This window comes from Coregonus clupeaformis, chromosome 1 (genome assembly GCF_020615455.1).
Source record: "Coregonus clupeaformis isolate EN_2021a chromosome 1, ASM2061545v1, whole genome shotgun sequence".
In the NCBI taxonomy this organism is placed as follows: Eukaryota; Metazoa; Chordata; class Actinopteri; order Salmoniformes; family Salmonidae; genus Coregonus; species Coregonus clupeaformis.
This window is the reverse complement of record NC_059192.1, coordinates 50,238,372-50,251,085: the sequence shown is the minus strand read 5'-3', so window position 1 is coordinate 50,251,085 and position 12,714 is coordinate 50,238,372. Positions and strand designations below refer to the sequence as shown.

Here is a 12,714-nt window from a genome sequence, read left to right as displayed (position 1 = left end):
TCCCCAATTAAGGTTCCACCAACCTCCTGTGAATCTGACTTGACATGGTATGACATTAATCCATGATTAAGTCATAGTGAGGATCTCACTCTGATCCAAATGTAAACTACTGATAGGATCAGACCACTGCTAGAGAGAGTGGGAGAAGCACTGAATTATACACATTTAAATTAGCTGAAATTGATTCTCACCAAACCTGTAAGCTGAACTTATAATGCTGATATGCAGTACATCGTTTTCCCCAATCAGTATCAGTAATAACACATGGTTCCATGGAAACTAGATATAGTAGGCCTATATGGTGTGGTTGTGTTGTAAACCCCTACTACACTGTTGCTTTCACTGAGATTTTGTCACGCTCACCCATTGCCATTGAATGACCCTGTACTCGAACACACCTGTGTTGACATGCCTGACTTCTCAGTGCTGTAACACAGCTGAGGATGTCAAGGGTGCTGTCAAGGCCCAAAAACCTAGCTGTCCCTGCCAAGGGAGGAGGAGGGCAAAGTCTGCCTTGGCCACGGGTACATTGTGTTCACTGTGTAATGCTGGCTACAGTTGGAATATTGGTTTGACCAGGGTCATTATTTTTCAGCTGATCACTGTTAGAAGATAGCACTGCACAACATGCCACTGTCTGTCTATCTTACTGTTAGTGAATGTCTAAAGCTGAATCAGTTAAATCATGAAGGTACAGCAGCCAAATTACATTATGATCTGACAGGCTGTTCACACTTGGCCTGATGATCTCATCCACTCAAGGATAGCAGTTTTGATAAAGGATTTCCATATAAACTGAAGCAAGTCTTGTCTGGCGATGCAGCAGGCATGTATCCGTTTTTCAAATATGCAGCACTTTTTCTAGAACCCCTAACTGTAAATCAACCCTTGTATCACATTGAAGTTGGGGGAGTCTTTGTGTTTACACTGTAGATGTCTGTGTTTAATGGATATTATATCCTTCCTCACTTGCCCTCTGTTTTAGGATCCTGAATCTGGTGACCCGCCAAGGAGCGACATGGGCGAACACACGTGGGTGAGTGCCCGTCATTCCCCACCGGTGGATTGACGCAGATGTAATTTCAGCAGTGCAACACATTGGTATATTGTTGTTGTTTCTATTGAGACAATGTGACATTAATTCACCTGTATGCTTGTGTGTCCTCAGCTCTGTGGAGTGTGTTTTGGGTGGCCATCGAGAAGACCCAAGGAGCAGAGGATGACATCAACACTGTTGCTGCCGGGACCATGACAGGCATGCTGTACAAGTCCACAGGTTAGTAGAGGATCTGGGTTTTTATTTTTTTACAGTACAATACCTGTCTGGATCAAATGATGATGAAAGCAAAACAGGAAAACTTTTCCTCACCTCATGTCTCCTCACCCACACAAGGAAACAAAAATGGAGCCCAGGTCGTCACTAGGTAGTAGCCCAACACTCACAAATCCTGTCATCCCGTATATGGGTTGAAAATGGCAGATTTTGTCATTGATAAGCGCCTAACTTGGAACGCAAAGGCTGTACAGTAATATGCTATACATGACGTCAGAGCTCAGGTTCTCCACTTAGTGCTGTACGGGTTTTGACTGACAGCCGTTATAAACTTGAGCACCACCATCCCTCCTGCTAATGGGGCTACTTTTGCACATTTGTTGTTGTCTGTGTTCTGAAAGATGAGTTGTTGAGGATTATAATGAATACCTCTTTGATGTCATAAAAGTAAACCACATACCCGTGAGTCCAAATGTGCACTTAACATTTCCATATGTGAAAACTCATGTCAAATCACATTTTCAATCACATTTTATTAATCACATGCTTCGTAAACAACAGGTGTGGACTAACAGTGAAATGCTTACTTACAGGCCCTCCCCAACAATGCAGAGAAAGAAAATGGAGAAATAATAGAAAGTAAAACACTTAATAATAAAAGTAATAATAGATACACAATGAGTAACAATAACGTGGCTATATACACTATATATACAAAAGTATGTGGACACCACCTTCAAATTAGTGGATTCGGCTATTTCAGCAACATCCGTTGCTGACAGATGTATAAAATCGAGCACACAGCCATGCAATCTCCATAGACAAAATTGGCAGTAGAATGGCCTCACTGAAGAGCTCAGTGACTTTCAATGTGGCACCGTCATAGGACGCCACCTTTCCAACAAGTCAGTCACATTTCTGCCCTGCTAGAGCTGCCCCGGTCAACTGTAAGTGCTGTTATTGGGAAGCGGAAATATCTAGGAGCAACAACGGCTCAGCCGCGAAGTGGTAGGCCACACAAGCTCACAGAACGGGACCGCCGAGTGCTGAAGCACGTAGCGTGTAAAAATCGTCTGTCCTCGGCTGCAACACTCACTACCGAGTTCCAAACTGCCTCTGGAAGCAACGTCAGCACAGGAACTGTTCGTCGGGAGCTTCATGAAATGGGTCAGCCGCACACAAGCTTAAGATCACCATGCGCAATGCCAAGTGTCGGCTGCAGGGGTGTAAAGCTCGCCGCCATTGGACTCTGGAGCAGTGGAAACGCGTTCTCTGGAGTGATGAATCACGTTTCACCATCTGGCAGTCCGACGGACTAATCTGGGTTTAGCGGATGCCAGGAGAACGCTACCTGCCCCAATGCATAGTGCCAACTGTAAAGATTGCTGGTGGAGGAGGGTTAATGGTCTAGGGCTGTTTTCATGGTTCGAGCTAGGCCCCTTAGTTCCAGTGAAGAGAAATCTTAACGCTACAGCATACAATGACATTCTAGACAGTTAGGTGAAGGACCTTTCCTGTTTCAGCATGACAATGCCCCCGTGCACAAAGCGAAGTCCATACAGAAATGGTTTGTCGAGATCGCTGTGGAAGAACTTGACTAGCCTGCACAGAGCCCTGACCTCAACCCTATCAAACACTTTTGGGATGAATTGGAACGCCGACTGCGAGCCAGGCCTAATCGCCCAACATCAGTGCCTGACCTCACTAATGCGCTTGTGGCTGAATGGAAGCCACAAGTCCCCGCAGCAATGTTCCAACATCCAGGAGAAAGCCTTCCCAGAAGAGTGGCAGCTGTTATAGCAGCAAAGGGGGGACCAACTCCATATTAATGCCCATGATTTTGGAATGAGATGTTTGACGAGCAGTTGTCCACATACTTTTGGTCATGTAGTGTGCCTAGTCGATGTGCAGGGGTATGAGATAATTGAGGTAGATATGTAACTAGGAATAAAGTGACGGATAGTAAACAGTAGCAGCAGCGTATGTGATGAGTCAAAGTTAGTGCAAAAAGGGTCAATGCAGATAGTCTGGGTAGCTATTTGGTTAACTATTTAGTAGTCTAATGGCTTGGGGGTAGAAGCTGTTCAGGGTCCTGTTGGTTCCAGACTTGATGCATCGGTACTGCTTGCCGTGCGGTAGCAGAGAGAACAGTCTAAGACTTTAGAGGCTGTAGTCTTTGACAATTTTTACGGCCTTCCTTTGACACCACCTTGTATATAAGGCCTGGATGGCAGGGAACTCGGCCCCAGTGATGTACTGGATTACCCTCTATAGCGCCTTGCGATCGGAAACTTGAAGCTCTCGACCCGCTCCACTTCAGCTCTGTCGATGTAAATGGGGGCGTGCTCGGCCCTCCGTTTCCTGTAGTCCATGATCAGCTCCTTTGTCTTGCTGACATTGAGGGAGAGGTTGTTGTCCTGGCACCACACTGCCAGGTCTCTGTCCTCCTTCCTACAGGCTGTATCGTCGTCGATGATGAGGCCTACTACCACCATGTCATCGGTAAACTTAATGTTTGTGTTATTATTTGTTTATTTGTCAGGGACCATGTACAACATGCCATTGCACCAGATTTCACTAGATAGCTATATCACATCAGTAGTCCCTGGGCAGAAAACAATACAATACTACAATATAACACACTATTAAAATCGATCTATCTACAGTATCTATCAATCAAAATATACAACAATAGACAATATAATGCTAATATTACATCCAAGTTTAAATGTCTCTTGGTCCTACAGTATCTGACATCTTAAGAGTCGGAATGTCTTAATGTTCACATGACTAGTTTGCCTTCAGCCACTTTTTCAGGTTTGCCTTGAAGCTAGCAAAGGTACTGCATTCTCTGACACTGGTTGGCAGGTTGTTCCATAATCTAGACGCTCTGACTGAAAAAGCTGTCTGGCCAAATTTGGTGTACCTAAACTGAGTTGAGCAGGCTCCTGGTTGAAGCTCTTGTTGTCCTGGCATTGTCCTTGCAATATGTAACAAACTGCTTAAGAGGTGGTGGGGAAAGGTCATGAGTGATCTTAAACAGCAGAGAAGTGTCAGCAAGGCATAAGAACCTGTCAAAGCTCAGTAGGTTGTATTTCTTAATGATATTGCAGTGGTATGGTGTATGGGTTTTTTGTCCAGCACTTTCAGAGTTTGTTTCTAGAGCTTTTGAAGTGGTTTCATTACTGTGGTACTAGCTTGTGACCAGGTTGTGACACAGTACGAGAGATGGGACAAAATCATTGAATGCATGTACAGTTTGTTCTGACATCTGACATTTTGTTTCTGATTTTTTAAAATGTACCAGGTTGCGTTTTGCTGTTGTAAATAATTAATTATTTAAAATTACTACGTATTTAAAATGTGATACCACCTCGATCCTGTTGGAGTCATGCACGGCCACACAGTCGTGGGTGAACAGGGAGTACAGGAGGGGACTGTTACCTTAGGGGCCCCCATGTTGAGGGTCAGCGTGGCAGATGTGTTGTAGTCATTGAACGGCATTCTCAGTGCATTCTGAAAGTATTCAGACCCCATTACTTTTTCCACATTTTGTTACAGCCTTTTTCTAAAATTGATTAAATTGTTTTTTTCATCAATCTACACACAATACCCCATAATGATGAAGCAAAAACAGGTTTTTAGAAATTTTTGCTAATGTATATAAAAATAATAATAATATAGAAATCACATTTACATCAGTATTCAGACCCTTTACTCAGTACTTTGTTGAAGCACCTTTGGCAGCGATTACAGCCTCGAGTCTTCTTGGGTATGACGCTACAAGCTTGGCACAACTGTATTTGGGGAGTTTCTCTGCAGATCCTCTCAAGCTCTGTCAGGTTGGATGGGGAGCGTCGCTGCACAGCTATTTTCAGGTCTCTCCAGAGATGTTCAAGTCCGGGCTCTGGCTGGGCCACTCAAGGACATTCAGAGTCTTGTCCCGAAGCCACTCCTGCGTCGTCTTTGCTGTGTGCTTAGTGTCGTTGTCCTGTTGGAAGGTGAACCTTCGCCCCAGTCTGAGGTCCTGAGCGCTGTGGAGCAGGTTTTCATCAAGGATCTCTCTGTACTTTTCATGACTAGTCTCCCAGTCCCTGCCGCTGAAGAACGTCCCCACAGCATGATGCTGCTGCCACCACCATGCTTCACCGTAGGGATGGTGCCAGGTTTCCTCCAGATGTGACGCTTGGCATTCAGGCCAAAGAGTTCAATCTTGGTTTCATCAGACCAGAGGATCTTGTTACTCATGGTCTGAGAGTCCTTTTAGTTGCCTTTTGGCAAACTCCAAGCGGGCTGTCATGTGCCTTTTACTGAGGAGTGGCTTCCGTCTGGCCACTACCATAAAGGCCTGATTGGTGGAGTGCTGCAGAGATGGTTGTCCTTCTGGAAGGTTCTCCCATCTCCACAGAGGAGCTCTGTCAGAGTGACCATTGGGTTCTTGATCACCTCCCTGACCAAGGCCCTTCTCCCCCGATTGCTCAGTTTGTCCAGGCGATCAGCTCTAGGAAGAGTCTTGGTGGTTCCAAACTTGGTCACTGTGTTCTTGGGGACCTTCAATGCTGCAGAAATGTTTTGGTACCCTTCCCCAGTTCTGTTCCTCGACACAATCCTGTCTCGGAGCTCTACGGACAATTCCTTCAACCTCATGGCTTGGCTTTTGCTCTGACATACACTGTCAACTGTGGGACCTTATGTGTGCCTTTCCAAATCATGTCCAATCAATTGAATTTACCACAGGTGGATTCCAATCAAGTTGTAGAAACATCTCAAGGATGATCAATGGATCCAGCATGCACCGGAGCCCAATTTCAAGTCTTATAGCAAAGGGTCTGAATACTTATGTAAATAACATATTTTTATTTTATTTTTATAAAGTTGGGGAAAAGATTTACCTGTTTTCGCTTTCATTATGGGGTATTGTGTGTAGATGTATTTTTTAATCCATTTTAGAATAATGCTGTAACGTAACAAAATATGGAAAAGGGAAGATGTCTGAATACATTCCGAATACACTGTAAGTGTTCCTTTTGTCCACGTGAGAAAGGGCAGTGTGGTGTACAATAGATTGCGCCATCTGTTGGGGCGGTATGCGAAGTGGAGTGGGTCCAGGGTTTCTGGGATGATGGTGTTGATGTGACCAGCCATTTGAGTGCTATGGGGCGAAAGTCATTTAGACAGGTTACCTTAGTTCTTGGGCACAGGGACTATGGTGGTCTGCTTGAAACATGTAGGTGTTACAGACTGGGTCAGGGAGAGGTTGAAAATGTCAGTGAAGACACTTGCCTTAAAGGTCCTACTCACATTGGCTATGGAGAGTGTGATCACACAGTCACCTGGAACAGCTGGTACTTTCACGCATGGTTCAGTGTTGCTTGCCTCAAAGCGAGCATAGAAGGCATTTAGCTAGTTCGGTAGGCTCGCGTCACTGGGCAGCTCGCGGCTGGTTTTCCATTTGTAATCTGTGATAGTTTGCAAGCCCTGCCACATCCGACGCGCGTCAGAGCCGGTGTAGTACGATTCCATCTTAGTCCTGTATTGTCGCTTTGCCTGTTTGATGGTTCATCAGTGGGCATAGCAGGATTTCTTAGAAGCAGCTGGGTTAGTGTCCCGCTCCTTGAAAGCGGCAGCACTAGCCTTTAGCTCAGTGCGGATGTTGCCTGTAATCCATGGCTTCTGGTTGGGATATATATGAAGTCGTCCCCACAATAACCGTACATCAATGCACTTACTAATGAAGCCGGTGACTGATGTGGTAAACTCCTCAATGCCATCGTATGAGTCCCAAGTGAAATTCTTATGTTTCTAGCAGTATCAACGTTTATGATCGCTATGTTTGATCCACAGTTACAAGGATGACATGCATTATACCCTAGGTTGTCCTGAACAGAATGAGGCTATGTTTGTCGTATTATGAAGAGAAATTTGCTGCGAAACACGCTCTTGAATGTTTTATCTGAAGTGCCTTTTGAAAGCCTAACGCCTTGATCACACCAACAGCGTCATTGCGCAAAATAGTATGCAGCATCATCTGGATATGTGTGAAACAAAAGTTCAACATTTACCTTCTGCTACTATTTCTGTCAAGCCGTCTACGCATACAGTTTGACGCATACGTTCGATAAATCCAACGTATGCTCCACACATAACGCACTGCAACTGCCTCTGCAACACAATGCTGCAAGGCAAACGCAGCGTTCCATTGCAAATGAATGTACTTCTGGTGTACCAAAATGCAATGACGCTGTCGGAGTGATCGAGGCGTAAAAATGTAAGATCGTATTTTATAACTAGCCATGTTGGCAATAGAATAAGCTTTAAAATGATGCCCACCTGACCCAGATTGTGATTAAAATGACACCAGTTAGACTCAAACCCTTGTAATAGTTTTTTCTTATCTTGCACCTACTCTAAAATGTCAATGAATATTCTTATTATAATGTTACTGAATGTATCCAGAGTATTTTCAGTTATTGACAAATGCTGTGAAAAGTACAGAAATGTAAAATGCACAAAAATCAACAGTGAAATGTTTGGATTCAGTCTTTTGTCAGGTAAACTGTGTCCTCACCTTTTGGTGTTATCTCCAGGGTTCTTATTAAATTAGATACTATGGTCATGCATATGTTTTTTATATTTCTGTTCAGAACATTTCAATTTGGCCCTATCCATATAGGACCAATTTGTACGAGTGTAAAGGGGTTAACATAGCCACAAAGTCATAATTATGGCTAAACCCCACCCACTTCTAAAATGTATCTAATTAAAATTTGATTTTAAACCTAACCTTAACCACACTGTTAAACTTATGCCTAACCTTAATTTAAGACCAAAGAGCAAATGTTTGACTTTGTGGATGTGTTATCTAGTTGAATTCCAGAGCCCTGGCACACATTTCACATTCCTTTTGCATTTCAGGTCAATTGTGAAGAAAAAAAATCCCTGTTCTCATACAGTAGAACCAGTGACTCACTGTTTTCACTGATGTGAAGGAAGCATTGGAAATATGCAGAGGTTAGGCCTTCGTAAAAGAAAAAAAAACGTAACGTGCTGGTATTGAACATAATAGTCAGACAACCGTGTTAGTGTTTTGAGTAATACTGTATAGATCTATACAAGGATGAAAGGTTGAGGATCAGGAAGTGATCTGTTAATGATTGACAGACCTGCTGCTTATTGGCTTTGTACGACTCAAAATAAAAGCACGAGCAGATGCATGGCACTAGAGTACATGGAAATACATTGTCAGCTGCAGTAAAAGTGACCTCTGGCACTGGTGATTAGACATAAACACTTCTACATTTTTCCCCTAGCGTGCTCTATTTATTGGAAGCTAAAAGAAAATACCCATCTAGGACTTTCTGGTGTGGTTGACCAAGACAACCTGATGCTTTATCTCAAAGGTTAACATGGTTAAAGAGGTTTTTACCAGCTTCCCATTTTTCTTCATTAGATTCCACTTAAAATTCCACCGCTCGTGATTGAGAGAGGTCGTTGCAGACACCACTTTCTGGTTAGACTGGTTCAGTGAGTCTGGAGGGACACTAGGCCTTAATTACCAGCTGTTGTTAAATGGACAGTATCTACACAGGGCACCTCTCTGCTGCAAACATACATTTCCGAGCATGCACTGCTCCAGATTCAATAAGGGGACTACACTCCTATATCACTGGGAGGGTAGGGGGGGTACGATATCAGTCAAGGGGGTTAAAGACACTCTACTAAATACACAGTAATGGGATCCACAACGGGATTCAGCTATAAAGATTGTGGTAAGGTGGCCGTTCATACAGTGCAAGTATTCAGACCCCTTCCATTACAGCCTTATTCTAAAATGTATTCAATTCTTTTTTTCCTCATCAATCTACACACAATACCCCATAATGACAAAGCAAAAACAGGTTTTAATAAATGTTTGCAAAAACAGACATACATTATTTACATAAGTATTCAGACCCTTTGCTATGAGACTCGAAAATTGAGCTCAGGTGCATGCTGGTTCCATTGATCATCCTTGAGATGTTTCTACAACTTGATTGGAGTCCACCTGTGGTCAATTCAATTGATTGTACATGATTTGGAAAGGCACACACCTGTCTATATAAGGTCCCACAGTTGACAGTGCATGTCAGAGCAAACACCAAGCCATGAGGTCAAAGGAATTGTCCGTAGAGCTCCGAGACAGGATTGTGTCGAGGCACAGATCTGGGGAAGGGTACCAAAACATTTCTGCAGCATTGAAGGTCACCAAGAACACATTGGCCTCCATCATTCTTAAATGGAAGAAGTGTGGAACCACCAAGACTCTTCCTAGAGCTGGCCAAACTGAGCAATCAGGGGAGAAGGGCCTTGATCAGGGAGGTGACCAAGAACCCAATGGTCACTCTGACAGAGCTCTAGAGTTTCTCTGTGGAGATGGGAGAACGTTCCAGAAGGACAACCATCTCTGCAGCACTCCACCAATCAGGCCATTATGGTAGAGTGGCCAGACAGAAGCCACTCCTCAGTAAAAGGCACATGACAGCCCCCTTGGAGTTTGCCAAAAGGCACCTAAAGGACTCTCAGACCATGAGAAACAAGATTCTCTGGTCTGATGAAACCAAGATTGAACTCTTTGGCCTGAATGCCAAACGTCACGTCTGGAGGAAACCTGGCACCATCCCTACGGTGAAGCATGGTGGTGGCAGAATCATGCTGTGGGGATGTTTTTCAGCGGCAGGAACTCTGAATGTCCTTGAGTGGCCCAGCCAGAGCCCGGACTTGAACCCGATCGGAAATCACTGGAGAGACCTGAAAATAGCTGTGCAGCGACGTTCCCCATCCAACCTCACAGAGATTGAGAGGATCTGCAGAGAAGAATGGGAGATACTCCCCAAATACAGGTGTGCCAAGCTTGTAGCGTCATACCCAAGAAGACTCAAGGCTGTAATCGCTGCCAAAGGTGCTTCAACAAAGTACTGAGTAGAGTCTGAATACTTATGTAAATATCATATTTCAGTTTTTTATAAATTTGCAAAAATGTCTATAAACCTGGTTTTGCTTTGTCATTATGGGGTATTGTGTGTAGATTGATGAGGAGAAAAACAATTTAATACATTTTAGAATAAGGCTGTAACGTAACAAAATGTGGGAAAAGTCTGCAAAGGTTGTGTAACATGAACACTGCTTCCCTGGCTGAGTTGACCCTGTGGATTTTATTTGCCAGACGACTTCTATTTCTGGTCTGAGCCTCCTCTCTTTAAAATCTTTCCCTTTCTACCTTTTTTATGGCCAGTAACATAAACCAGAAAATCTAGTTATTCTGCTTAACTTTTGCAAGGGTCATTCACTCTTGTTTATACTCTCTCCGTCTGTGTTAATGCCTTGCTGTAAGAAATGTAGTGGTTTGATCACAGTGTCATTGGAAAGGTGTTGCTGAGTCAAATGTCAAACTAAGGCCATGTTCAGAATATCTTGCCCACTGAGGTGTTAAATGCCTGTGATTGCACTCGTGCAATGTGTACAGTGGAACTGAATCAAATGAAGAAGCAGTCGTTCAATCCACTGTGTTTTGACAATGACAGCATGTTTTGCATTGTCCTTGCACTGACATCCGTGCTCTGCTCCCATGGGTGTGGGCTGCACTTGTATGGACCCTACAGGGTTGGGTAAGTGGGGTGTTTGTATTTCAAGCTGTCTCTCTCTCTCCCTGCCATGGTGACATAGCACCCGTACTGCCTCATACACACTTATCTTGGGGTTGCTAGTAGTGGGTGTGGGCCTGTGACTGCAGTATGATAACTTTATCAGTCTTATCCCCTGCTGCTGTATGGGGCCATGGACAGCCAACCATGCTGCTACTCCCCTCTCACGCTCTGAAGACTGTTGGATCTGTGTTTGCAATGGCTTCTCATTGAGATGTTTGGCTGTTCAAACCAGATTCCTGCACTAAGCTGATCCTGTGTACTTTCCTATGTATCTGTGTGAAATCATGTTTAGAGCTGATGAGCACCCCATCATGATAAAAGGTTCCATTAATTAACCAAGACACCTCTCACTACTGTTGTTAGCTGTATGTACTTTCCAGTTTCCAGAGGTGTGTGCAAATTCCAACAAACAAACTGGCCTTTTACTATGCCTTTGTCAAAAGTCCGTGTTGAATGTAGACTGTGGAAATATACCTAATGTTTGTGTTCTATTGTGACTGTCTGTTTTCCTCCTGGTGGTGTGAGAGGGATGGTCAGCTGGCAGGTGTCAGATGTCTCTGTGGTACCAGAATTCCCCTGACTGACTGCTGCCATCTCTATTTGGTCACTGTTTATAAGTCAGTGTATGATATTGTTGGTTTGATATAAGTGTAGGCTGGTTAGATCTGACTTGTGTGATTGTGATATGACATATACACTGTGTGTGTTCTTTAGGTGATGTACGTGGGGCAGCGCGAGGGGGCCTGGCGGACAGGTCTCTATGCTCTGTACAACAACTGGGACCATCTGAAGGGAAACCTTCCCACCTGCTACTGAGCCCTGCACTGCAGGAACACTGGAGGATGAACCAGTCAACATTTCCCAAATTGATCCTTATTCCTTTGTAGACATACCCCTTGACTTATTCCACATTTTGTTGTTACAGCCTGAATTCAAACTGAATTAAATAATGTTTTTTTTCTGACCCATCTACACACAACAGAGTATGGACAGTGGTACTCAGTAATGTGTGGTATTGGATTTGCCCAAACATAACACTATATTCAGGACAAAAAGTGAATTGCTTTGCCACATTCTTTGCAGTATTTCTTTAGGGCCTTGTTGCAAACAGGATGCATGTTTTGGAAATATTTGTATTCTGTACAGGCTTCCTTCTTTTCACTCTGTCAATTAGGTAACTACAACTTCAATTATTGTGGAGTAACTACAATGTTGTTGATCCATTAAACTAACTGTTTTAAAGTCACCATTGGCCTCATGGTGAAATCCCTGAGTGGTTTCCTTCCTCTCCGGCAACTGAGTTAAGGACGCCTGTATCTTTGTATTGACTGGGTGTATTGATACACCATCCTAAGTGTAATTAATAACTTCACCATGCTCAAAGGGATATTCAATCTCTTATTTTTTTTACCCATCTACCAATAGGTGCCCTTTGAGGCATTGTAAAACCTCCCTGGTCTTTGTGGTTGAATCAGTGTTTGAAATTCACTGCTCGACTGAGGGACCTTACATATAATTGTATGTGTGGGGTACAGAGATGGTCGTCATTCAAAAATCATGTTTAACACTGTTGCACACAGTGAGTCCATGCAATTTATTAGGTGGCTTAAGCACATTTTTACCCCTGAACTTATTTAGGCTTGCCATAAAAGGGGTTGAATACTTAGACTCAATACATTTCAGCTTTTACATTTCTCAAAATTGAGAAAATATTCAATTTTGACATTATGGGATATTGTGTGTAGGCCAGTGACAATA

At 43.6% G+C, this 12,714-nt stretch overlaps 1 long non-coding RNA gene across 1 annotated transcript; it reads left to right on the top strand.

Annotated features, from left to right (window-relative positions):
- Positions 1 to 317: 317 nt before the first annotated feature.
- On the top strand, positions 318 to 11,921 carry LOC121569509. Its single transcript, XR_006001357.2, has 3 exons — positions 318 to 1,036; positions 1,169 to 1,276; positions 11,671 to 11,921. It is a non-coding gene; the product is annotated as an uncharacterized LOC121569509 (long non-coding RNA).
- Positions 11,922 to 12,714: the final 793 nt, after the last annotated feature.